This window comes from Octodon degus, unplaced genomic scaffold, assembly GCF_000260255.1.
Source record: "Octodon degus isolate 3935 unplaced genomic scaffold, OctDeg1.0 scaffold00088, whole genome shotgun sequence".
Taxonomy (NCBI): domain Eukaryota; kingdom Metazoa; phylum Chordata; class Mammalia; order Rodentia; family Octodontidae; genus Octodon; species Octodon degus.
Genome location: NW_004524664.1, coordinates 8,031,958 through 8,046,124, shown reverse-complemented (window position 1 = coordinate 8,046,124; position 14,167 = coordinate 8,031,958).

Below are 14,167 nucleotides of genomic sequence, written 5' to 3'. Positions count from 1 at the left end.
ATTTTCCTTACAAACATGGTTTAGATACTATCACACTTTATCCCTTCTACAAAAATCCTTGTTCATTTTTAAATGTTAAAGATTTAATTCTATCATTTTGTTGTTGTTTTTGAGACAGGGTCACTGTCTTGTTTTGAGACAGGAGTCCATGCATGGTGGCTCACACCTGTAATCCCAGCACTAGGGAGGCAGGAAACAGGGGGATCACTATAAGTTCAAGCTGCATAATGAGACCCTGCACACACACACACAAATACACACACACATGCACACATGCACACACATACACACACACACACACACACACACACACACACCTGTCTATCTATAAAATGTGTAAGGATCACATTTGAGCAATGATCATATTTTCTCAAACATAAAATTTGTACATGGTGATGTCATTAAAATGTTTCATTCCTTTAGCAATATACAGCATATTATTTCTAATTAAGTCATATTACTCGGCTGGAGTAATAGCGCAAGCTAGACTTGAACTCACCATGTAATGCTGGCTTGCCTGGAACTCGCAGAGGGGCCTTCAGCTCAGCCTCCTGATGATGGGATCACAGCCAAACGTCTCGGATTCAGGCAGTTCTGTCATTTCACAGTGAATACACACATGTCTTTGTGATTTAACATGTGATGCTTAATTTAATTTATCCACACAAGTACATACTTCTTTCTCTACCCACTACTGTTTCTTGAACGTGTACTTTATTTCCTTGACCCACGTTTCTTTTGGCTTCTGTGAATGTTGTAATTCTATTTTTATTACTTGTATGTCACAAAATGTTTCTGTCTGATAAACTCTTGAAAGTTAGGCCAGTTCAAAAAAAGGTTGCACCTACACTTATTTCTATAAAAAACTGAAAACTACTTCATTTTATTTGTTAGTCTATTATCACTAAGGAGAGGTTTTAAAACCTATGTCCTATTTCACTTAGTTTCTATAATTTCTCTGTGATATTTTCTCTCACTTTACTGATACTCTTCTTATGCCATGAATTTTAACATGAATTTATTTGTTCTGATGCACCTTGTTCTTGAGGCGTTTGCTATTTATTTAAGTGAATTTTATCTTCTCTTATAGGAAGTTTTCAAATATTATCTCTTCATTGTCATTTGTTCAATTTATGTAATATGAAATATATATTATATATCTCATATGTATGGTATATATTAGGACTCAAATGTCAATTATTATTTCATGTGCACCACTTATTACAGCCCTGCTATAGAAAAGTTTCTTTTGTGCATGGAATTTTCTTCGAATCTTTTTCAGAAATTAGTTGTCTATATAAGAGAAAATCTAATTTTGGGTTTTCAGTTCTTTTCATTTGTTTTTATATCATGTTTCAGTACAGTGTTGCTATTTTTATGCTTTAAAATACTGAAGTCTAGTTAAACTAGTCCTCCAAATTTTTCTTCACAACCTTATTTTGAATGTATGTGTAAAAATTGTACACATTTCTGTGTACTGTGTGATGATGTAATGACATGTATAGATATATATCATTATGTGAGGGCTGGCAAGATAGCTGAGAGGACTAAGCACTTGCTTAGGCAAGTTCAGGGTCCAGGGTTTGATACCTACCTAGTACCTCATGCTGGGCTGGCCCACACCCAGGCACGCTGAGCCAGAGTTGCAGTCCAGGCATGGTGGCTCACACCTGTAATCCCAGCAGTAGGGAGGCAGCAAACACGAGGATCACTATGAGTCCAAGCTGCATAGTGAGACCCTGCACACACACACACACACACACCTGTCTATCTATAAAATGTGTAAGGATCTCACTTAAGCAATGATCGTATTTTCTCAAACATAAAATTTGTACATGGTGATGTCATTAAAATGTTTCATTCCTTTAGCAATATACAGCATATTATTTCTAATTACAATCACATGACTCTGCAGTCTAATGCTAGGACATATTCCTACTGTTATGTTAAACTGTGTGCACATTATCCAAATTTAACTCAGGCATAGGCTCAACCTAAATGTCCATTAACTGATGAATGGATTTAGGATACACAATGGAACATTCTTCGCATATTTAAAAATGAAATTCTTCCATACATAACACATATCTTATGCTGAAGTACAGCCTTTTAAAATCTATTTTGTTTTTAATTATCAATTTTTGAAGAGAATACAAAACATAATTTAAAAAATCATTAGCAATATAGCAACCATTGTGGAATTCCTGTCATTTAGTTTAGTGAAATTCTGTACCATTTCTAAATTTTTAAAATCTATTTAGATTATCAGCATTTTTCCTTTTATGTGAAATTTATACTGATTATATCAATTTATAATTAAATTCTGCTGAAATTTTGAAATCACTTTAATTTTAGAGCTCAATTTGGAGAGAAGTGGTATAAAGGTCTGCTTTTTAAATTTTCTAAGTATTTTGAAATCATTGAGGTGTTAAGTTTTGCACAAATTTTGACATATTTATTTCCAGGCATTTCACAAATCTCATGTAGATGTTTACAGTATTTTAAGTTTCAATTTCTGCTTGTTGTAAATTTATCATGTTGTGATTGAATTTTTCTGTTTATCTTATGACGTAAGTGCATTATACTCGCAGACTAATTTATTGGACATACTTCCCATACTATTTTCCAGTTACTCAGTACAATGTTATCATATGCACTGTTCACAGTATGAGTCATGCTAACTTAGGATAACACATGTATGTTGTCTATGAAGAAAGTGAGCTGGCACCCTCCTTTCTGGCTTAGATGCTTCTGTTCCTTAAGGAGCCTCCAGGAAACTGATGGGTAGGAGTTGTTCTATAACGTGCCTGTATCCTGTTCCTTATCTCAGGTGAACTCTACTCAGTCTTTTATCTTTAAGTATAATGTTCCATTAAATTTTGGTAAACTTTCTTTATCTAATTGAAGTTTCTTACTATTCTTAGTTAGATGCATTTTTTAAAGAAGTCTGGAATAAATGTAGGGCTGTGACTTATTTTCCCCATATCTGCTAAGACAGTTACAGAGTTTGGATGAATTCAAAACAAACTGTTACACTCTAATCATTGTATTAGTTTTCTAGTGCTATATTGTATGTTACAAAAAGCAAGGACATGAACATAATGCTTTATGATTGTATAGATCAGAAATCATAATAGCAATCTGCAGACATAATGGCACTTCATCCTGAGGATCTAGTATAATTTGATTTTTTTCCTTTTTAACTAATATATAGATGCCTACATATTTTATCTAACTATCTGGCTTCAAAGTCAGCAGCACAGATCTTTCAAATGTCTGTCTATGAGTCTGTTCTGGTCTGTGTGTGTGTGTGTGTGTGTGTGTGTGTGTGTCTGTCTGTCTGTCTGTCTGTCTGTCTTTGTGTCTCTCTGTCTTTCTGTCACTTTCTCTCCAATTATTCCATCTTTTCTTCCCTTGTTTACCTTCAAGATATTAAAATAGTAATAATAATATTTTTGCATTTAGCTATGTAGTTACCATACCCACAGTATGAAACGCTTTAATATTCTTCTATATTCTTGTATTATTCTCTTTCTGCCTGGAGGATTTTTTTAATAGTTCCACCAGTGGATATAAGGCCAATAATTGTTTCTCTTATATATATTTTAAAAGTTATTTTAACTTCTTAAAGATTTTTTTTGGGTATGGATTTAGTGACAGATTAAAGGGATTTTATTTAGTTATTTTTTGTGAGTACTAAATATTGTTATAATCTCTTCTGACCTTCTTGTCTGATGAGAAATCTTTAGTTATCTTTGGTCATATTTCACTATGTCCTTTTATGTCTGAATGCTTTTAAGATTTTCACTTTGTCGCTTTATCATGCGTCATATTTGATGTGCCACCATATAGACTTTTCTCATATTTCTTGTTCAACTAAATCACTGAGGTTCTCAAGCCTGTTGATTTATAGTTTTAATAAAATTTGAAAAATCAGCAATTGTTTCTCAAATAATTTTTACTTTGTATTTGAAAGGCCCCAGACTGGTGATAATGATTCATACAGGGAAAACTTGAAGTTGCCTCCAGATGTCCCTTAGATTCCTTTCATTTCTTGTATTCATTGATTATTTTGTGTTTCATTTTCAAATGATTTATATTGCTCCACCTTCAGGTTCATTTATCTGAAGAGATGTACTCTATATTATCTAAGTAGCTCACTGCAATCCTCTTGCCTCAGACTCCTAAGGACTGGGATCGCAGGCCAGTGCCACCAGGCCCACTTTCACAATGTATTTTCATCTCACACATATTAGTTTCCATCATTCAGTTTCAATTGTGATCTCTTAAAAATGCTTGCATGTCATTATTTTAAAATTTTCCTGAATCATATAAAATAGCAAAAATTGTTTTGATGCATTTTTCTGATATTTCCAGTATCAGCATAAATTCTGAATCAGTTTTGTGAGACTGATTTTCTTTCTTTCATTTAAATTGTGTTGCCTCTTCTACATATTGCATAAAGTTTAATTGATAACTTAGTTATAGATATGGTTTTCTTAGGGACTACATCTCTAGTATTCTTTTAAATATTCTTGAATACTGAATTTGATAGAGTTTGATTCATGTATGTCTGACTAAGAAAGCATTACTCACATATTTTTGGCACACTTCTAAAATGAAATCCTTTTGAAGTTTTTACTCAAGCATCCATAAGTTTTTATATCTTCCCTGCTGGCTGTTAAGAACAGGCAGTCTTCCTTGTTCAATGTGCATTACATGATCTGATCATTTCTCATCCTTTGTGATGATCCTTTCTGTAGCTTTGAATATTCTCCTAACACCTACACATAAAGGCAAGTTAGAATTTCACTTCATACAAATTGGTCAAGCAAGGGCCATGACTCATCCAGGTGGCTGACACTGACAAAAGATCCACAAGGTGCTGCATATGGTTCCAGCATAAATGCTTAGGGGATTTCACTGACCTTGTCAGACAGCAAAAGTTACATTTTTAGTTATATAGTTCTTGCTTTAACTTTGTCTCAACCATCCAGCAGAAAAGTGTAACCATGAGGTATGAAAAGTAAAGGTATATTAAAATGCTGAGCTGTAAAAGGCTCAAGTCAACAACTTGGGACAATTGCCAGCTGTGCTGATAACTCACTACTGCTATGGACCATTGGGCTATATTGGGTTATTTTGCTGAATTCAAGTACCTACAATCTTTGGTATGGCATCAAGTATGAAAAGGTCCTTTATAGACTTCTCCAAATACAGCTTCTGTAACTGCAATAGGACACCCATCTCTGAGAAAACAAAACAAAAAAGGGGGATATAAATAAAGGACCCTTTTGTTGTAAAAAATATATGTATATACAAGATAGGATAGATGTAAAGCTGCTTTCTCTTAGTTCATTGAGAAGAAAGTTTTATATTCATATTGGTTAGACAAGATATCATGTCTGTATCTTTTCCTCTGAATAACTACTATGAAGACAACAATATGTAATGTATTAATTATTGTAACTGTCCTACTAACCAGTTTTGAAACTTTTTCATTGCTATTTTACCTTTTTTTCTCATTAAAATGAATAAAAAGTACAATAAAATAAAGAATTTCACTTAATTCCCTAGAGGATTCCTAGCACACCTCTAGAGCTCCTTCTGTGTGTCTTTCTCTTTTCTGATTCTGTGTGGTCTCATGTTTCTGTCTCCCTTGATTTTCAATGTTTAGTGAACCCACAAGGCTTTACTGAAGTGTTTTCCTCTCTGTGCCACAGTCTGGCAGTAAGGTGAGGTGGGGAACTGAGTGTAGAAATCAGCTCATTTTTAAACATTTTTTGTCTTTCCTTGGGATCACTGTCCTTCAATGGGCCTCATAAAACCCTATGATTTGAGGGTAAACATATATATTCAGATGTTATTTTAAATCAGAAGAATGTAGGCTTAAATAAGTGATTTCTCTTTTCCAGTATAAAAACATGTTCACCTATTTTAGTTGGTTATTTTTTATACAAAATATGCATTTTGGAATTGCCCCTCACAGATCCTCTGTCCTATCTCTGGCAGTTACTTATTAGAATGTGCCCCTTTGACTTGGTGGGATATAACAAGATCCACTTTCCATTTTGCAAATGTAATGATAATCTAGAAGACCATGTCCATGATTCACATGAAAGTCTTGCAAACTTTCACTCCACAATAGTTTTCCTATTGACTCATTATAAATATCTATAAGATAGATTTTGATGCTTCAATTCACATATTTTGATCACATCAGGGTAACTGTTGTATTCATCAGCTCCTGCATTTAGCATTTCTTTATGGTGAGAATATTCACAAACCTCATTTCTATCTATTTTTGATCGCAGTTTTTATATTCATCCTACTGTGTAATAGAACACCGTGCTTGTAAGGATTTGGTCTTAGAGCTGAAAATAAAATTTGTGTTACATACTTTAGAGCTTGATATACAGTCTTGTGACATATCACCTAAAACAAACATCAAGGGAGGACAGTGCCAACACATGCCATTTATTTTTCCAGTCTCCTTTACTCAACATCAATCATTTCTGAGGGCTGGGGGCATGAAGATAAATCATTGGTCAATGTCATCCTGTATTGCAGGGTACTTTTCCAGCTTTTTTTGTAATTTATCTGAGATGATAACTTTAGGAAAAGGAGATAAAGAGCCAAATCCAGAATTTTATTTTTTAAATTAAAATTGTTTACTGCCAGATGAAATTTTCAGAGTTGAAGTGAGAGCCATGTTTTAATATCGTTGTCTAATGAATCCAAGTACATAGTTCCACATACCAGCAGCACAGATTTACTGAAATTCCAGGAAATTAATATTTTCATGAAGGATCTGAGACAATCTACAATTTCTGAAGGTCAGGAACCACCTGAAATGTTTAAATAGAGAATTGCAAACTTTAGCTGCATTAGTTCCTTATTGAGACTCTTTATTTTCCATCCCCAAAGGAAATGTACATTTTAATAATTGTGATATTAGTGACCTTTACTAGCAGCCTGTTGATTGATTATGTAACCTTTCAGTCCACTGTAGCATTATGTGCCATCAGCCTGTGTCCCGGATAACAATTTAACTCAATGGAAGCAAAGCATAGAGTTGATCTATGGAACAAGAACTGTGAAACGTTTGGGCTATTGGGAATGCCTGAGTTCCAGAAGAGATAAAAGCATAATTAACTATTGATCAAGGAGAAAAATCCAAGAACAGAAAAGACAAGAGAATAGCTTTTATATTCCCTGTGGAATCCTAGTTACTTTGGTAACCATATCCCAATTTTAGCTTTTAGATCTGAGGTCTAAATTTGGAAAGGAGAAGGAATTTTATTGTTTTGTAAATTATTTGACTTTTACATGTCAGCAAATTGTCAATGAAGACATATGATTTGGGAAGTTGGAAAATATCAAGCATAAAATTCATAATAGCTGAATAATAAAAATGTTTCATAGAATATTATTTATTGCTGACAAAAAAGGACTGACTAAAATAACTACATGAATTTTTAAGTTAATGCTCTAATGAATTAAAAGAACTAGCTCAGTCAAGACATTTAGGACCTATTGTCCTCTCCTATTAAAAAAAATAAGACAAAAGAAGGAAAAAGGTAAGTAAGATAATATGTTATTCTATACTTTCAAAATACTTAAGTTTACTCTAGGTTCTCTATTACTTACATTTTTCTACATCATCTAGAAATAAGTTACAACCAATTCTGCTTTGGATGGTATAATTTCAAATAGAAATTATTATGAAATGTACAAATTATTTGTAGGATAATGATATCTATGCAATGAATAAGTTCTCCTGTTGAGGTTCTGCAACCCTGAATAACATCTCTGCCCCTCAGTGATAATAATCAGAATTGTGGGAAGGTGTTATTAGGGGAAGACAAAGGAAAACAAGCAAAAAGAGCACTTTTTTGAGAATATTGTCTCTTTCCCTCATATCAAAAGTCATTCATTGTTTCAGAATCAAAATTTTTATTTCCTATGGGATATTTGAAAATTGAGGAGAATTTAGCACACCCACATAGGGATACTGTTTCAACATTTCTTGCAAAACTTATACATCTTTCCTAATTTTAATTCTTAAGCAAATTAATTAAATATAACAAAATGGAAAATATGATTATCCTGTGAACATTAAAACTAAATTATCAATGTAGAAACTTCAAAACTTGATAGAATCCATTTAATCCAATTGAAAAGAGAGAAAATTTGCTGGCTCATGAAACAGTAGATTTAAGCCAAAACTCCTGGAAAGCAGACAAGGAGTATTTTGCAGAGGAGTGATCATAGTATAGTCACTTTCCTTTGTTATCAATTTGCACCACAGACATTCTCTCTGTTAAAAGACTCATTCATCTTGCAGATAAAGTACTCACACTATTTTTGCAAAGAAATACATTTCTGCTAACAACCAAAATATTCACTGGCATTTGTAGTTTTTCATCCTTAGTACAAGGTATTGTTTGCTCCTGTGGTTTTATTTGTTCTGTTTTTTACTTTTGTAGTGCTTTGCATCAAATCCAGGAATAGATAAATCTTTCTAGACTGACTACATACATACTCACTCCAAGAAACAGTTCTTTTGGAGTATTCAAGATGAAGAAAAAGGGAAGATGTGGACATAACTGATCTAAAATTGTATTTGCAAGTCAAAGATCAATCTAAAGGCAAAAGCAAAATCAGGGGGAGCATTCAAAACAGTTTAATATCTATGTTACAACTTTTCCCGAAATCACAGTCAAATGCTTTAGAAATACTAATTGAACCAATTTCATTGTAGTTCAAACACCATTTTCCACCTATAGAATTTCTAACAAGATCAAATCTATACAACAATAAGTGCTTTGATATGCTAAACTTGCACCCTAAGAATAAAGCTTTAATCACATTGTCTTTCATTTTCTAAAATGATTTTTAGCAAGAATTATATAAACATGTTCCTTTTAGTGATGTATATTATTTAAATATTGATATCAAACAGAAATCATTTAAAGATACTAATCAAGTTCATACCCTCTTTAGAAGGTACTTATTTATAACAAGAAATAAATCATAATTTCATCAATATTATTTATTCCAACAGGAAAACAGTGCAACAATTTCTACCCTAGAAAAAGCATTAATCTTGTTTTACTTTGGTATTTCATTGTAAAATAAACACAAATATACTATGCTAATTACTTCATGAAATAACATATTTTTAAATAAGTCTTCAACATTTGTTTTCTTATTTTAAATTCTCAATGCTCAATACTAGTCAGATCATTCCAAATATATAAAAATTTTAAGTATGATATATTATTTTTTTCATAAATTTGCTAATTTCCTCTTTCAAAACTTTGGTAACTGACCCTATATACGATTTCATCATTTGAAGGGTGAATCTCCACCAGAACCCACATTGCATTTTTATAGCGTATATGTAAATCTTACTTTTAGCTACATAGCTGGCCAAGAAACCATATCTTGTATTCAGAATTACCTGAAATCTCCAGAACTTACATCAAGGCATAATTTTCTTATTGTTTTTGTTATAAAAGAAATTCTTTATTAATTGTATGCATTATATATAATATACATTATAATATGTAAACATATATTTCCCCTGGAGGAGCTTTATTATGCAATGAATCTGTATTTAAAATGGATGGAAAGATCAATGAACTTTAAAAATGTAAACATGCACTAAATGCATATCATTTAATGGGGAAAAAGGGGAAACAATTTTCCTTGAATGAGTGGTAAGAAAATTAATAATTTTGTTTATTTTTTATTTTTTAATTGTTAAATTAATTTTTTCATAATTTTATTGATAAACAAATAGCAATGAGACAGTTTCAAATCAAATCGCTAGGACAGTTTCAATAATTTTTCTTCAGATCGTATAAATTAATATTATTGAGAAACAAACAGCAAGGAAACAGTTTCAAAACAGGGTAGTAGGAAAGTGACAATAATTAATACATTGCATATTGTTGTCTTAATAGTAGTTATTCATAGTAAAAGATACAAACAATATCTTGTCTAACACCATTTTTACAAATCTTTTTTCTCACTGAACTAAAAGAAAGCAGCTTTATATCTATGCTATTTTTTCCATAATTTTATTGAGAAAAAAATAGAAAAGAGACAGTTTCAAACCAAATTGGTAGGACAGTTTCAATAATTAACACATTACATACATTCTTCCTAGTGGTTATTTGCTGTACAAGATGCATACATGATATCCTAATTCCAAACGCTATTAGAACAAATCCCTCTATTCATTAAGAGAATGTAACTATACATCTATTCTAACCATTTTGAAGACATAGATACAAAATGGACATACATCTGTATCCCCTTTTTTGTTTAGCTCAGTTATTTGAATATTATAGGTGTGTTAACTCAGCAAAATATTCTAAAAGAGTCCAGTAGTCCATAATAGTATTAGGTCTTCTGCATCACTGGCAATGTCAGAAATTGTTCATCAGGACCCCAACAGCTCAAAATATGAGCATGGCTTCACTTCTTATACTTCATTTTTAGGCTTTTCTGCTGGATGGTTAAGATGAAGACAAAGCAAGACCTATGCAGCAAGAGTTGTAGCTTTTGGTCGATAAGGTCTGTGAAATCCTCTCAGGATTTATCCTGAGATCCTGTACCTCAGATTGTAGATCCTTTGTCAGCGTCAGCCATGTGGATGAGTCATGGCCATTGCTTGACCAAAGTGCACTTTGTGAAAGCCTGAGAGAATGTTTTCTCTCCATGTGACTCTCCCCAGGCACACTCTACGTCATCAATCACTTTCTTCTTTGGCCCCATCATCTCCTGGATCAGAAAAATTGGGACACTGTTGAGTTACATGACATTACAGTACAAGTTCTCATGTGTCCTGAGTCTTAATTGACCTTGTCAGGCTAGGGCCAAAATGTTGGCTTTCCTTGCGGTCCTCCTTTTTCTCCAATTTTGGTCTGCAAACTATGGTTGTTAACCCTCCAGAAGAGAAGCTTATTGTTATTACCATACAACCTATGCTTTTAAGCTTAACATCACTATCTGTCAGAGTATCAAACATCTTAGGCATAATATGGAACAGGAATTCTTCATCAAGTTTTGATATGTTGAACTTTAAGTGCCTACAGAATCTGATGAAAAAATATTTAAAAATTAGAGTATATTTTAAAAATAGGCATAATGAATTATATAATTCTTATGTTTACACATAAGTCCAGAAATCTAACCATGTACAACACTGAAGCAGGACATTCCCATAACATCCCTTTTCCTGTCTCCTGCCTTCATTCACCACTCCCTTCTTTTTGAACAGTCATCAACCCGAGAGACAGCATGGCAGCACCTGGCATGTCATGACAAGCAACCCATATTCAGAAGACCAGGCACTCTAAGCATGAACCTACTATTACAAATTGCCAACTTCAGTGCAGTTGCTTCATTCACAGGTTTCAGTATATATAGTTAGTCAGGGTGAGAATCTTTCCAATTAACTGCTAGATTCAAAAATCTTCTGAAAATTCTCCAGATCATTGCCTTGCCCATCTTCTACATACAGCTATATGGTTTGCCCTTGTAATGTTTCCTAGCTCTTTTCCTTTCCCTCTCTTAATTAGTTAGTTCTCAAGATCTTGTTTTCCTTTTACTTGTGCTATACCTTTCTATTTGTATTTCTTCATTTGAGTTCTTATACTATGGAAACTATCCCCTTTTCTGTTTAACTCAGTCATTTGAATATTATAGGTGTGTTAACTCAGCATAATATTCTAAAAGGGTCCAGTACTCCATAATAGTATTGGGATATTTACACATGTGTGCCTGATTTATTTCACTTATGAGTATATCTTCAAGTGGCATCCACTTCAATATTAAGGCTTTAGGATTATCATTCTTTATAGCTGAGTAATAATCCATTGTATAAAAATACCACAACTTTTTCATCGATTCCTCATGGGATGGGCATCTTGGTTGTTTCAAACATTTCATTATCACAAATTGTGGTGCTATAAACATAGGCACACATATATCACTATATATAATGTTTTAAGATCTTCCAGGAAAGATATCACTAGAGGAATAGATGGTAAAATGGGAATTCCACTTCAAGATTTCTAAGTAGCCTTCACACTGAAATCCATAATGTTTGCATCAGTCTACATTCCCGACAGCAGTGGGGAAGTGTTCCTTTTTCCCCACAGCCTCTCCAACATTTGTTGTTGGTTGATCTTTTTAGGATAGCCATTCTTTCTGGGGTGAGATGATATCTCAAGGTTGTTTTAATTTGCATTTCATGGATGGCTAGTGAAGTGGAATATTTTTTCATATATTTATTCGCTTCTTTAATTTCATCCTCTGAGAAGTATGTGTTCATTTCAGATGCCCATTTCTGGACTGGGTCTTTAAATTTTGGCGGATCTTATGTCTTTTAGCTCTTTATTAATTCTAGAGAGCAGACCTTTGTCTGGGTAATTATTTTTCATGATTATTTCCAAATTTGTGAGTTGTCTTTTCACTTTATTGGTAATTTCTTTTGACATGCAAAAACTTCTCAGTAAGAGTAGGTCACAGTTGTTAATTCTTTCAAGTCTTTCCCATTCGATTTGATGTTTGTTCATGAACTCTTTGCCTATGTCTCAAGAGTTCCTCCTACTTTCTTTTCCAGGAGATTTAGTGTCTCTGTTTAATGTTTAGATCTTTACTCAATTTTGACTTTAGCTTAGTGCATGGTGATAGATCTGAGTCTATTTTAGTCAATTTTGGTCAATTTTAGTGTATCTGAGTTAATTTTAGTGGCTCTCATGTAGAGAGCCAGTTTTTCCAGCACCATTTGTTAAAGAGTCTATCTTTTTTCCAGTGAGTATGTTTGGCTCCCTTGTCAAAAATAAGGTGGCTGAGTGTGTTCTTCTAATCTATTGGATTGATCCTCAGGTCTCTTTTTTCCCCAGTACCATGCTGACTTTATCACAGTAGCCTTGTAGTATAATTTCAAGTCAGGAATTGTAATGTCTCCTGCCTTGTCTTTATTGCCGAGCATTGCCTTTCCTATTCTAGGTCCTTTCGGTTTCAGATAAATTTTAGTAATGATTTCTCTAGGTCATGAGGTATGTTTGTGGTAGTTTGATAGAGATTGCATTAAATCTGTACAGCAATTTTGGGAGTCCGGCCATCTTCACAATGTTGGTTCTTCCTATCCAGAAGCATGAAATATCTTTCCATTTTCTGAAATCCTATACAATCTCTTCTTTAAGAGTACTGTAGGGGGGCTTGGACCTAGTTCAGTTCTTTAAGTGGCTGCTTCCACAAAGCTGTCAGCCTCAGGTTGCTGGAGTTCGATCCCCACAACTTCAGTCAGTCAAACCTGCCCTGAAGGAAATCGGAACTAAAAAAAAAAAAATCATTATTGGGGGAGGGGGATGGCTCAGTGCAATAAGCACTTCCCTGGAAAGCACAACGGTCTGAGTTCAATCCCGGGTTCCGGAAAAAAAAAATGAGTAATGTAATTTTCCATGAAAAGATCTTTTAATTCTTTGGTTAGATGAATTCCAAGGTATTTCATTTTTTTGCTCTGCTACTTTAAAAGGCATTGTTCATCAAAAAGAGGAAAGAAAATATTCAAATACAAGCTATAAGGAATGAAAAGGGTGTAATTACCACAGACACAGTGGAAATTCAGAAGATTATCAATAGCTACTTTGAGAATCTTTACTCTCACAGAAAAGATGACACAGAAGAAATGGACAGATTCCTACAAAGGTAAAAATTACCACAACTGAATTGACAACATATAACCACTCTCTATAGCCCAATAACAGCCAATGAAATACGAGATGTTACTAAAAACCTACCAGCAAAGAAAAGTCCAGGTCCGGATGGATTCACAGCTGAATTCTAGAACAAATTTACAGAAGATGCAGTCCCTATACTCCTCAAAATATTCCATGAAATTGAAAAGGAAGCAATCCTCCCAAAATCATTCCTGGATGCAAGTATTATACTGATACCAAAACCAGGGAAAGAAGCAACTGAGAAAGAGAACTACAGGCCGATCTCCCTCATGAACATGGATGCCAAAATCCTTAATAAAATACTAGCAGATAGAATACAGCAAATCATCAAGAAGATCATACACCATGACCAGGTAGAATTCATCCCAGCGATGCAAGGATGGTTTAATATTCAAAAATCTATA